Source organism: Myotis myotis, unplaced genomic scaffold (assembly GCF_014108235.1).
Source record: "Myotis myotis isolate mMyoMyo1 unplaced genomic scaffold, mMyoMyo1.p scaffold_m19_p_10, whole genome shotgun sequence".
Classification (NCBI taxonomy): Eukaryota; Metazoa; Chordata; class Mammalia; order Chiroptera; family Vespertilionidae; genus Myotis; species Myotis myotis.
The window spans coordinates 23,225,118-23,239,393 of NW_023416314.1; the positions used below are offsets into that span (position 1 = coordinate 23,225,118).

General features: G+C 49.5%; 1 long non-coding RNA gene across 5 annotated transcripts in view; it reads left to right on the top strand.

Annotated features, from left to right (window-relative positions):
* The first annotated feature begins 5,536 nt into the window (after positions 1–5,536).
* The window catches only part of LOC118664526, a 57,322-nt gene continuing 48,582 nt past the window's right edge, over positions 5,537–14,276 (top strand). Inside the window, exon 1 of one of the 5 annotated variants that reach the window (XR_004970348.1) lies at positions 5,537–5,668. This is a non-coding gene — a long non-coding RNA (uncharacterized LOC118664526). Of the gene's footprint in view, positions 5,718–5,873; positions 6,011–6,192; positions 6,345–6,478; positions 6,502–14,276 lie in introns of those variants that run through there. The other 4 variants (XR_004970349.1, XR_004970347.1, XR_004970350.1 and 1 more) reach the window with 4 other exon arrangements.

The window sequence follows — 14,276 nt, forward strand, 5'->3', positions numbered from 1 at the left end:
GTGTTCTTTTTAAAATTTTTTAAATTATTTTAGAGAGAGAAACATCGATTTGTTGTTCTACTTACGTATGCATGCATTGATTTTTTTTTCTTGTATGTGCCCTGACTGGAGATTGAATCCACAACTTTGGTGTATTGGATGCTCTAGCCAACTGACCTACCAGCCAGGCCTCCACGTATGTTCTTGGCTTAAGAGTTTGCTCAGGTGCTGGCAGTGATGTGGAGTAGGGCTGCCTTCCCATCCATCTGTGGAAGTCTTAAATTCCACAAAACCAGAGCAGCGAGCATGAAGATCTCGGCTGAAGTTTTCATTAGCGCTCCAGTGCCGTTGTGCAAATGAAAGCTGAGATCTTAAAACATTTCCTTATATGGAACTTTATAGCTTTTAAAAAAATGGGCAAGGCTACCTTTACTGCAGTATTGAGTAGGTATAATTTTGTTCAAAGTCTTTGTTTAAAAAAATATATATACGATATTACTACCAGTGAGGAAAAAAACATTTTTTACTTGATACTTAGGCAGTTTTCTCTGAGGAATTCACATCCCAGCAAACTGCATGAAATGGGTAGGCTAGCTTCTGGTAGACAAGTAAGTGGATGGCACTTCATACTATACTACTTCTCAGAGATAAGAAGTTGGATATTTTCCACTCACCTTACTAGTAGAGAAAGAAAATTTTACCCCTTTCCATCTAGGGTTGTGAAACAGGGATTAAAAACAACCCCTCCTTGCCCTAGCCAGTGTGGCCAAGGTGGTTGGGCATCATCCCATACGCTGAAAGGTGATGGGTTCAGTTCCTGGTCAGGGCACATTTGGGAGGCAACAGATAGATATTTCTCTTTCTCTCTCTCTCTCTCCCTTCCTCTCTCTAAAATCAATGAAAAGCACATCCTTAGGTGAGAATCAAGCAACAACAACAACAAAATACAATTATCTCCTCTTAGGGTTCAAAAGCCCCTCTCCCATAGTGGAACAATGTTGGTGGCTTTAGAAAGATTTGGCCCGCCATAATAACACACACACGAGTATGTGTGCACAGATACACACTCACACATGCTTGGTCATCAACCAGACCTCAAGCCGAGAGCTTGGTTTTCAACAGGACATCTCCAGAGCCACGGCCAGCTCTCTCCTGACCCACCACACAGATGCAGTCCTGGGTGAAGCCCCTTCAGCCCGCTTCTAACCAGCGGAGCTAACATGACTGCCAAGTAGGTGGGAGGCAGGAAAGGGAACAGAGGCTGGATCTGCATGACTAAAACCAGCAAGAACAACAGCTGATTGAGGACAGTCTACCAAGTCTGAGGAGCCCTAGTAGGGATCCCCAGGTCTCTGAGACTGTCAAGTGGTCATTCCTGAGGCTTTTAGATTGCACAGACCAGTAACATGACAGAAACACTGAGGGGTGAAACTGAGGTTGCCAACTTTTTATTTTGCCAAAAAAATGGCCAAAAACAAAACACCCAACCTATCACAAATAGACTATTCACTGATACAAAAATGGAATACGTTTGCTTTACATTGCTCCAATACCCTCTCGTTTTGCTCCTGACTTGCAAAAGCTTCTCCAGGGACCTGTGGCCACTGGCAGAGAAGCCTGAGACCTTTGCTATGGCGTCAGCACAGCCAAGCACAGATAGGCCAGGGAGCGGGTTCATGAACATAGGCCACTGACCTCTGCTCTGGGCAGTTGCAGCCAAACCATGAATCCAGTTTCAGTTTTGAGGGCTCCCACTTCAGCAAATGCCCTGAGGCATGTGGCCTTCATTGCTCCAGACCTCCCTCCTCTTGCTTTACTGCTTATATCACTTGTCCCTCAGAACCAGCACAGAGCAGCATAACTTGGCACATCTCTGACACATAAGGCAGTGTTTCCTTATTTATCCCGAGTCCTTGTCCTCTTCACAGCAGCACACAGGGACCCCGCGTGGCATGTCTCCCACAAATCCACACTCACCATATTCTTTTCTCTCGCCCATTTCTACAAAGCTAATGTCACATGGATGAGTCAGAAGAACCTCAAGGCCTATATTATTCATTCACTCATTTATCTATTTATTTATTTATTTATTCATTCATTCAATAAATATTTATTGAGAGCCAATTACATATCAGTCTCTATGCCAAGTGACACGGATATAATAGTGAGCAAGCAAACACTGCCCCTTTTCTCGTGGAGGGAGAACAATGAAAGAAACAAATAAACAAATATGTAATTATAAAAATGTGATAAGAACAGGGAAAAGCAAGGAATGTCATGACAAAGTGTAACAGATGGAGTGGTTAAGAAAAGCTTTCCTGAGGAAACCAAGGCCTGAGGGATAGTGTAGTGGACATTCAGCGATTCTGTCACCTTTGATTCACTTTCTCTTGTGGTAACAATGCCCTGATGATTATCTTTGGGGGTTATATTCAAGGAGTCTCATTCTTCACAGACCGGGGTTGGGAATGTGACCAAGCTAGGCCAGGGCTTGGATTCTTGGGTGGATGATGCAAGAACAGAAAAAACCGGAATGGGCAGAGTGCTGAGTGAGGGGCAGAGCAGACCCCATGCCTCTGGAGGGGCAAGTTGTACCAGACCTCCTGGGACCAGATTGAGTTTGGATTTGTCTTCAATGCAAAGGAAGGTTGTAAAGATATTTAATTAAGCACGAGGAGGGAATTTTGAGTAGCAACGAAGGTCATAAAGGAAAAGCAAGAAAAATCCAATGAACATTGTGAAGAACTTTGACCTGGTCATTCCATTCCAGTTCTGCTCTGAGCCGGCTCCAGGACCCTAGGAATTTGTTAGGCTCTTCTGATCTCTCCTAGTCCCAGTTTCCTCATCTATAACATGAGGCGGTGGATTAGCTATCTCTAACTTCCCTTCCTTATCTGATGTTTCATATCTACGGAGAAACCTTGTCCAACTGGACAAGATGTCCATCATTAAGAAGCTCATGAAGAAATGGGAGAGAGAAACACAACCAACCTCCATAACGCCTGTTGTGCTTTATGATATTTAAAGCACTGACATGCTGATTTTGCCAGCTCATTGTCATGTTGGCTGCCATAGGATTTTAAACAGTGCTGGGCTCAGCAACCAATTCAATGACACCCTTTGAAAGAAGGCATCCCATAAAGTGGAATACTCTGCTCAGCCGAGGCATGGTGACTTTAATCGAATGCTTCTTGACAGGAAACAGTAAGGAGTGTATTGACTCTTGGGGGTGAATTTCACCAAAACCTTGCAACTGCCACAACGCCTTTGTCTGATGTATCAGTTACCTGTTGCTGTACAACAAACCACCCAACCCTTATGGCTTGAAACAACCACGTTATTTCTCACAATTCTTGGGTTGGGTGGGTCTTTTTTGGCTGGGCTCGCTCATGTGGGCTGGGGGTCGGCTGGGGGGCTGCTGCAGCTGGGATGGCAAGCCTCTCTCTGCCTGGGTCTTTCATCTTCGAGGAGGTTGGACCAAGTTTCCTTACTGTCTCCGCAGGGTTCCAAGACAGCAAGGAGGACTGCCTATCCACTGTCCCTGCTTTTGCAGCATTTGCTGATGTCCCAGTGGCCAAAGCATGTCACATGGCCAAGCCCAGGGTCACGATGGGAGGGGGCGACACTGAGGGATGTATACTGCGGTATGATTCTTTCGAGGCCATTAGTGTAACAATGTTTGAACTTTCCCTCTTAGACATGGATTGCAAGATATGCAGCTTTAACTTACAAATGATAGTGCTTCCCCAAAGACACAATAGACACCTTACAACTAGGATAAGGAAGCTTTTGAAGTCACCTTATTAAGGGGACAGAATCCTACATCAAATGGCCCTGCTTGCCTCATAAAATTATTCATTAATTTTTAGCAGTGGCCTTGGGAAGTTATGTACATACTATTTAGAGGAAAATGGCATTTACAATTATAATGAACGAAAGCAATTCACACTGCAATACTGCCCTAATTTGCTGGATTCACATTTAACAGCATCCGTACCGCCCCCCCCCCTGCCTCCCCCCCCCTCTCTGCCCTAGTATGTGCACGCCTGTCTCCTCCGCTAGACAGCAAAGTCCTTTGAGGGTGGAAGTCTTACCTCACTTGCACACCGACTGGGTCACCAATTCTCTCTCAATGCCACAGGTACTAGTAACTGTTATGCACCAGCATCCAAACGAGGGGCCTGAGGTGCCGGAAGCCCAAGGTGGATGCGCTGGGAGTCCAGCCGAGTCCCACCTGATGCCACGTCACTGCTGTGTCACCTGTGGAGCAGGAAGGAGGCCCTCAGAAGCGAAAAGGTGGCCTCAAGGTGTTGAGAGAAAGGCAAGAAGAAAAACAGTAAGAGGCAGTAGCCTGCAGGGGCCCCAAACCCTTCACTGCCTTTGCAATAAAATAAACACTTGTTCATTGAGAGATCGGCCACCGAAATGCAGGAGGAAAACCTGCAGAAGAGCCAGTTCTACAGCTCTTAGGAACCCCGAGACCAGTTCCTTCTTGGGGGTGGGGAGAGGAGGAACTGGAGAGGCCTTGCTTGGGGGCTGGCCCTGTTGGTCAGGTGGCAAAACCACACAAACCAGGGCATGACAGTTGTCTCCAGGTGAAAAGGGAGGTGGCCATTATTTTACACATTTGCCTATAGTTCTTACTGCCTACAAGGTCAGTAATATGCTAACAATAGCTACCATTTAGTTACTATATGGTATACGTGTGTGTATGTATGTGTGTAAAGCACTTACATACAATGCTGGATCTCAATTAATCCTTCCAACAACCCTAAGAAGATTTTATTTGCTCGTTAATCCTCCCATTTTCCATTGATTTTTTTTTAGAGAGAGTGGAAGGGAGGAAGGGAGGGAGAGAAAGGGAGAGGAAGGGGAGAGAGAGAGAGAGAGAGAGAGAGAGAGAGAGAGAGAGAGAGAGAGAGAGAGAGAGGAGAATCATTGGTGTGAGAGAGACACATCATTGGTTGCCTCCTGCATGCGCCCCAAACTGCAACCAAGGTATATTCCCTTAACTGGAACCAACCTGTGACCCTTAGGTGTGGGCGGGAAGGGAGGGAACACGCTCTAACCACTGACAAACACCAGCCAGGGCTGAAGTAGATTTTATTAGCCTTCATGTACAGGTAGGGTACCCAGGAGATCAGCTTTCCAGAGATTTTCAGCTTTTAAGTAGTAGATCTAAAACCCGTCTTTTTGACTAAAAGTCCTGGATAACATTTAGCCGTGTGCCTCTTTTGGCTTTGCTGCTGGTCTGAGGTGGGGAATTGTGAATCCCATTTATTCATGCAAAGCCACGCACGTGTGTGTGTGTGTGTGTGTGTGTGTGTGTGTGTGTGTGTGTGTTTTACAAAAAGCAAATCCAGGTCAGGATAGCTTGAGGTTTAAGAGGCAAAAATCTCACTCATCCATTCCCTCTCTTGCTCCCTCGATAAGTACTTATGGCGCACTTGGGTATTCCAGGCAGGGCGCTGCCTTGGCCCCAGGATAGAGAATGGTGAACTGGAGAGGCATGTGTGCTCCTCTAACCATCACCCGCTCCTGATTTTACTGTTTCGTGGGCGAGGCTTTCAGAGAAGCAGGAACTGAACGGATCAACCCGGGGATGACTTCTGCCCGGCAGCTCGGGAGCCAGGGGAGGAGGCGCTGAGCAGCTCGGTGGTCGGGGCAGGCTCCCCGGAGGCAGCCAGCGGTGAGCCCGGGCGGGGCGCGCGGGAGGATCTCCAGGTCCCGCGGCTTCGGTAGGGAATGGAGAGCTGGGGCCGGGCCGGGAGCCGGGCTGGCCGGGGAAAGGAAGGCGAGGGCGGCGAGGGCGGCGGGGGCGGAGGCCCCGGCGAGGGCGGCGGGGAGTTAGGGTTAGGGCGAGAAGATGCGGCTTCCCGGCGGCAGAGGGCGCCTGGCGCTGCGGTCCGGCGCTCCGGAGGCAGGAGCGCGGGCGCGGAGAGGAGAGGAGAGGCGAGGCGAGGCGAGGCGCGCGAGCGGCGGCGGCCACTGCCACGTCTTCCCGGCAGTGGCGGCGGCGGCGCGGGAGGAGGTGAGCGGAGCGCGGCGGCGGGGCGGGCGCGGGGACCCGGCGCTGGACGGGAGTGCGGGCGCCAGGACAGCGCGGTTCCCGCCACGCCGGCCCCGCCGCCCGGGCTGACCGCCGAGGCCCGGAAGCCGAGCGGGTCCCGAGCGCAACTCGTGCGCGCTGGGCGGGCAGGGGCCAAGGAGACGCGCGCCCTCCCGGCTGTTGCGGCTCCAGGCGCGGAATCCCTGCCGCTGCGGGGCCCGGGCCCCGGCCGGGAAAAAGTTGGGGCGCACGGCGAGCCTGCGTGGGCCGGGCGGGAAGTGCGGGTGCCGGCGGACTGGGGTGTCGGGAGGACGCGGTGAGAGGAGGGGGGGTCCCGGGCCAGAGGCGGGGCGGCCGGGAGCGCGGGGTTTGGGAAGGCGGAGGCGCGGGTCCTGTAGGCGGGGAGAAAGGGTTGCGTGCGCTCAGAGTCTCGGGCGTTTGTGGACGAGTGTCTGTCTGGCCGGGGCTCTGCGGTGAGAGGGGGGGAGGCGCCACGGGGACGGACCCTGGGGGTCGGGACCAGCCGGCCGTGGGGCAGAGCGCTGGGGAGAGGGTAGTGCCTCCTCCCTGCCTGTTTCGGGGCAGACCCGGAGAGACGGTCAGGCTGAGAGTTGGGGACGCCTCTGGCGTCTGAAGCCCCGAAGGGGAGTTCCTGTACGAGGTGGGGGAGGGAGCTGAGAATTGCTTCCTCCACCGCTCGGGTTGAGTGCCCCTCCCCATCTGCCACATGCACCTCCCAGACTGCAGTGCTTTTGTCCATGGGGAAGTTGAGGAGGGACCCCTGAGTGGGTGAGATAGTTAGGGGTTCCAAGGTGAGCAGGAGGAGTGGGCTCCGTGAAATCCTAACGAGCCGGAAGCTGTCTGACTCCTCCCCCCGCCCCCTCATTCCCTCTCCAGTACCGCCAAGGTCTGACTGCCCGGGTTTGGGCTGGCCGGTCCCCCAAACCGAGCAGCACATCTGCTCACAGGGTCCCGAGTATCCTGAAGGGGGTATAAAACATGGCCTTTTACTCTTTGCTGAGGTTGGTTATTTGAGAATCAAGTGGTTCTGGAGATGCTGGATGCTTAATTAGAACAACCTGTGAGGTGGCCCTCGACAATGGCGATGACTCATGCTGGCTTAATTTTTTCTTCCCCAGAAAAAATTCAAGACACAAGGATGCGAGGTCATTAGCAACAGCGATAGAGCTGGAGCCCCACACTGTGGGCGTTTTGAGCTCTAGTTCTAGTCCCAGATATATGAGCAGGGTATGTGACCTTGAATGAGTCATGTGCCCTCTCTGGGCCTCAGTTTTCCTTATCTGTGAAATGGGGTATAAAGAAAGAGAACTATACAATCTGATAGTGGCAGGAGTAGGTTTCTGAGGGAGACAGATCTTTTTCCTTGTGAGACTAGATTAGTCACACAAAATCAATTTCAACCTATTCCTATAAAGAAATTAGGATGGACTTGAAACAGGTTGAGAAGCAATATTGCCAAAAGCAAGACAAAACCAAAAATGAATAACAGTTGGTACTAGACTTACAGTATGAATACTGTTCTCATGCAGGCACTTTGTGTAATGGCTGTCGAGCTGTCTTTACTGTAAAGTTGTTTGCTGAAAAATAATATGTGTATTTCACTTGTGGATTTGAATTTTTGTGTTTGTTTGCTTGAGCCGTCAAGCCTGGAGTGGATGCTTCAGTTGCAGCCTTATTTGAAGAACATCCCCAGGATATCTCATTGCCATAGTACTGTAGATTTCCTTCTGTCTGTCTGATGCTGGGATCCTAGTACTGCGACTTCTGTCATCTTTTTCATTCTGGCTTAAAAAGTGGTGAGCTGATTCCTGTTGCATATAAATAACCTTTTTGAATTCTCAGGTTTCTTTTACAGTGAGTGTAATTAATAGGCAAACAGTGCACTAGGTGCAGGGCGTTAAAAATACCTTAAGGTAATAACAGCCCACCCCACCCCTATTCCAAGACCTTCTGGGCAGCCTCTCACTAGAACTTCTGGGTCACCTGCTGGCCATCCAGATTTGGATACTAAGGGTCATCACAGAGTTGAAATGACATGGCCCAGCACATTAATGATCAAGCCATGATGCTGGAAGGAGAGGAGGAATTTTTGTGTTTTACAACTGAATGTGCCTGTCCTTCTGTTTTCTCCCATTAGTAGCTTTCAGAATCCATACTGGAATTGACCCCATCGTTTTCAGTAATCCTTTTTCGTCAGTTTCTTGGACGCTGCAGTTAGTGGTTATCTCAGAGTTTGAGGTAGTGGTAAAATTATATTCTCTCCAACAAGTAAAGGTTTGATTAATTAGGGTGAATCTTTAAAATATGTCATACACACACACACACACACACACACACACACACACACATACTAGTATGTGTGTGTGTTTAAAATTTGCTTTAAGGGCTGTTAAATTAATAAATGTCATGATGCTAATAATAGTTACCATTTGAGCCCCTACCATTTATCAGACAGTGTGAGGTGAGAAAAAAAGAGTTCAAAAGGGCACAGCTCTTACAGCTGGCTCACACAAGTTACTGTTGATCTTTGGAACTAAACAGCCTTTTATAATATAGTGAACAAGGAATTCTTAGCTATCCTACAGGGTTGTAATATTATATGAGGCAGTGTATATGGGAAACAACATGTAAACTGTGACGTGCCCTCCAACCCAGGACCGTGTGTTAACATAGAAGCATATGGGGACACTGGAAGCTTATGAGTCCAAGGGTCTTGGTGTCTGGTGGGCTTGGGTACACATCCTGATCCCATCACCTGCCCCCTCTGAGCCTGGTGTCTGCATATGTAAAGTCAGGGTATTGCCTGCCTTATATTAAATGAGAGATCCCTGCGAATTGCAGCGGGTGCTCAGTAAAGGGTGGCGTCCACCCCTTTCTGTCCCTTTGCCCACAGGCACTCGGGATAATGGCATTGATAAAGTCTTCCAGTAGGAATTGTCCTCAAGGGAAAAAGGCTTTTAAAGTACACTTTTGTGCTTATGAATAATTCTTCCCGCCTTCGCCTTCCCACTCCAACCCCCAACACACAGAGTGACTGTTGCAGGCCCTGCCATCATCTAAAAAGGAGGGCACTGACCCAAATCAGAAGCCACCCTTTCTGTCATCTTTTTCATTCTGGCTTAGGGTCTTTGATAGGAAGGTGAAGATGGGTGTAGCTAGTTTCCCTTTGCCCATTTTGTGCCCTCCTCTCCTTTTTTATTCGTTTTATGGGCAGGGAGAAGATACTGAATGTGGGGTGTTTCTAACTGGAGGGGAGATATTGGAAGAGCTACAGCATAAGGTTGGGGCGGGGGCAGGGCAGATATGGGCTGGGAAGGAGATGGGAGAGTTGAACCTGACATAAGAACTGGAAAGTTTGGTGTGGGAGAGATCTGATAGATGTAAGATTTGGCTCAATAAATGGGCCAGGTTCCAGCTAGCCCTATAAGTCTCTCTTGTGGGGCCTTGAAGTTTTCATGCTTCAGGCAGATTTTGACTTGTGGTGGCATCATAAATGAGTTTCCATAGCAAGTGGAATGCTGAAAAGGAAATTAAGTTCCAAGAGGGTGTTTGTTGTGACTGATGCCAGAATATCTCTGAGAATTTTATTAAGATTCAGTCAGTCTTTAAGAATACTTCTTAGTCCTCTGAAGGTATTAATTAAGAAATCGTTTTAAAAAAATAGAAATGTGTTCTTTGTGAGCGTTTGAAAAAAAAAAATGTAATCTTCCTAAATCGTTGGAACAAAGGGAGTCCAAACAAAAATCATAGAGCTCTATGTTTTAAAAGCATTTCCTCCCAGAGTCATGCTCTCCTTCTCCCCCCATGCCCATTCTCCTCTTGCATTATTTTAATAATGAGTTAATTTTGGCTTCTTTCACATTTTGGAAGCCTAATTTTTATGTTTATGAATGACCCTAATTTCTAGATCTCAGTGTGCCTTCTTTTCTCTTGAGTAATTCATATTCACTCACCGTGAAGCAGCCGTGCGGGTGGTGAAGAGCACAGATCCAGAACCAGGTGCAGGGGGTGGGGGGTGGGGGGTAGGTAGAGTGGTGTCCTGGGAGAGCTGGGCTCTCTACAACTTGGGTTTAATCCTCACAGCGACTCTGGATGTAGGTTGTGTCATTCCCAGTGCACAGAGGGGGAAATGGGCATAGAGACGCATGTGTGCCCACAGAGCCAGCAAGCGGTTCGTCTGAGTGCCAGCTGAGATCGGTGTGACTCCCAAACCCGTGCAGGCAGAGGCCTGGCACGTCCTGCCCAGGGTTGCACTCTGTCCTGTAGGCTGGGGGTTTCCATGAAGGGAGAGAGGGTCCGGTCTGTATTTTAGAAAGCTGGCTCGTGGGCTGTGTAGACTGAGAAACGAGTCCATGAGAGTAATTGGCATGAGAGATGATGACATTGAGACATTACGGCAGCGGCCGTGGCGATGGAGAAAGTGGGATGTGTCAGGATGGACAGCGCTTAGTGGCGCTCTAGCCCCGGAATTGCAGGTGCTAATGGTGTGGACTGAAAGCAACCTCAGCAGAAACCAAAGTCGCCTCCTTTGGTTTCCTGTGTCAGGGGGAGCAGGTGCCTGAGTAAGACCTGAGAGCGCCTTCCCCTCTCTGTGCCCACCCCCTGGCCTTGTCATTTCTGCCTTACAGGTTCCGCAGGCCCCACTGAGGAAATGCTGGTTTGAGCATTCAAACGAAGCGATAGCATTGAAGGGAAAACACCCCCAAGGAAGGAAACTCCCTGGGGTGTAGTCTAAATCCCACTGTTCCCTGGTGGACCCAGTCTGTCCACTAGGGGGTGTGATCTGCAGTTTTGCCTGTTCCTCAAGAGTTGACTGCCTCTAGGCAGGGCTGGGAAAGGGAGGAGTGTTGGGTGAGTTCACAGAGGTGACCAGCCCTTTGAGGAGGAGGTGGGACCACGCTCCCCTGAAGGGTGCAGCCTCAGTGGGGAGCCAGGCCATACTTGGGTGAACCGGATTCAGAGCAAGGAGAGATGATGAGTCCTGGTGGCTAATGTCCGTGCGTCCCCATCAGGATGTACAGTGGCCATGTCAGTAATGTGCTAGCCTCGCACCCTCTACTTGAGTCAGTGCCAGACTTCGTAACAAACTTGCGTGGGCTTCTGTTTTCCCAAAGGCATAACACGCCTGCCCTTCAGAGAGTTCGTGCTTGGCTTGGGCCAATTGCGCAGGTTTCGGCTTTTTTGGGGCTGCATGGCCTTTGGGAGGAAGGTTACCTTTATTCCCAGGGTTACCTTTATTGCATTGCCTGCTTCCTGGCATCGCAGTCATCGGCTATCTCTGCGGTGAGTCACTGCAGAAGGGTCAGCTCCCCTACCTTTGCTGGATGGTACCTCTTTCCCTCCAGGATTTGATCTCTTTTCCTTGTCTGAAGGGCACCTCTTGGCAGCCCCCCCTTCCCCCCCCAGCTGCAGACTGTGAAAGTGCCCAGTGAGTTTGGCTGGTGCTAATAGGGTACCTGTTTGTAATGGGAGGAGCATTTTTGCCTGGCCATGTTAGCTGTCTTGCCTACCTCTTAAATATTATGTCCTAAGCAAAGCCCCTTGGTTTTTATTTTTATTTTTGCTTCATGTTAGCTGTGTGTGTGTGTGTGTGTGTGTTTTAATTATTACTGGGAAACAAAAAAGATACTAATTAAATATTTGAGTCCACAGAAGTGCTTCTACTGGCAAGCAGAAAGAATAGTTACATATTTCGCCAGGATGCCATTGATTTTATGTCTCCCTTTTCCACATTGTTGCTGTTTTGTTGGCAGAGCCATCTGATTGGATCAGTTTGGATGTCAGCAGTGAGTGTGAAAAGATCTCTGGGCTGTGTGCCGAAGTGGAGGGGACTCACAGGAGTGGGCCCCGGGGCTGCCCATCTTGGCTGTGCCCACAACCTGAGGAGCCTGGCACACACGCCTCTGTCCGGGAGGTGGAGTTTGGCCAGGCCTTTTCGTTGACTTTGCTGGAAGCAGCTCAGGGGGTGGCTTTTCCTCTGCTGTTGGAAAGAGCATTCTCCCTTAATCCTGAAATTCTCTCGCAATCTCAGTTATTGCTTTGTTTTTTCTCATTCTGTGGCGGGAAAGGCAGAAAGTCTCGGACAGTGAGCTTGGAGCTGTGCAGGTTCAGGGGAGGACAGGCTGCCGCTTGCACAGAGCTTTTCCAAAAGTGTCCCTTACATCTCACATCTCCCTTCTTCCCTGTTGATTCCAATCCTGCCTCTCACCAGTGGCTTAGAAATTGGACTTGAACTTTATCAGTCACTCTTGGGAAGACCTGGAAGTGGGCACCAAACTTGTTCAGGTTGGTGTCATAATTTCACAGCGGAACAACAACCCTGGTTTGGTGGTGGTGGTGGTGGTTTTTAACCATTCAATTGCTTTAAAAAAAATGATTGAGATAATACATGAATATATTACACTCTTAAGCCCCACACTCCCATTCAAAGAGTATGTAGTAGTGCATAGCAGAAAATGTAAAGTCCTCCTTTATCCAGTTCCCCTCCCCTCCACACCGCCTCCCTGCCGGGTTCTCAAGAGGTGACCAGTGTGATGCTTATCCTAAATTATCCATCAGCCTGGATAGACACAAATGCAGATAGTTTTGTTTTGTTTGTAAGCATCAATCTGGTCGCATCATATATTTCATTTTGTTATTTTCTCTTTTCCCATAATATGTCTTGTAGATCTTTCCATGCACGTAACTCTTTTTCTTTTAATTTCTCTTCTGTCTAAAAAATATTATGAGGCAGCCCCCCCCCCCCGCCCCCCCCCCCCCCCCCCCCCCCCCCCGCCTTGAGAGACATCTGAACTAACTCTTTGGCTTTGCTGTTACATCTTCACACATACCTACTGTTACGCACACATACATGCGTTTCTCAGAAGTGGAACTGGTGTGTCAAAGTCTTACACATTTAAACTGTTACAGCAATACCCACGCTGTGCTCTCAAGGGCTGTACTGGTTTCAACGACCAGGACTGTGTGAGGTTGACCCTTTGCTGTGGGCTGCCATTCTTCTAGAGCAGCGGTTCTCAACCTTGGCTGCACATTAGAATCACCCGGGAATCGTTTTAAAATCCTGATTTCTGGGCCTCTTCCTCTGGGAATTCTGTTTCCTTGTTATGGGGTGGGGCCACAACATTAGTAACAAAGAAGCAGAATTTCCGGAGGATGAGGCCCAGAAATCAGGATTTTAAAAAGATTCCCAGGTGATTCTAACGTGTAGCCAAGGTTGAGAACCACTGTTCTAGGGGAAGGAGGTGGATTGTGGTGAGTAGGCATTTCATTGATTATGGTTGAGGCTGTGAGACCCCTCATTTGGCCTCTGGATCATAGTGGGTGCTTCCATAGTAACCACAGAAAGTGCGGAGCTGAGCTCTCTAGGACCAAGGTGTGAGCATCCTGTTGCCAGGGTGACCCCCATGGCTCTGGAAGCAAGCACTCCTGGTTTGCTGTTCTCTTCGCTTCTCCCACTGCCTGGGTGGGTACTAGAATTGAGCACTTTAATTGTGGTGTAAGCTGCCGGGGTATTTCTGCCGACCTCTCCCCTGAGGAAGCAAGCACGTGTAGGCCGTACATTGAGACCAATCGGTGCTGCGCTGCTGAGGCAGGGATTCGAGACTCGGGGGCTGAGCTGGGAGAACATGTAAAGATCACTTGCCGGAAAATCAGTCACTCTTGCTTCTGGAGTAGACTCCATGAATGGGGTGAAGCAAGGTTCTGGGTGCGGTGGGCCTTTCCTTCAGGGGTGTGGTGATCAGTCCCGTCTCCTGGTTTGTTGGAATATTGTGATGCTCTGCCCCTTAGCCAGGGTGCTTTGGGGAGAAGCCATGGTCTCTTAGATGGTGTTCCAAGGGTCTGACCTGGTAGAGGAGGCATGTGGGGGCCCTCATGAATAGCTCCCCCCCTCCCTCCTCCATGCCCCTCCCTCCCACTCCCCTGCCTCTGGCCATCCCTGCAGTCTGAGCTGCCCAGTGGGTTTGGGGAAGCTCTGGCCTACTGGACGAGTGTCCTTTACCTGCCATTCAAAGGGACCAGAGAAGAGAGTGATAGAGGACGCTCTAGGGTCAGGCCAATGGGGTCCAGCTCCCACTGGGCACCTTACAGCTGTGGGATGTAAGCAGAGTTATTTTATCCCCTGGGCCTCAGCTTCCTCATCTGTAAGCCAGGAATAATATTAGTACCAACCTCACAGGGCTGTTGTGAGGACTCAGAGAGTAATGTTTGTAACACACTCAGCATATTA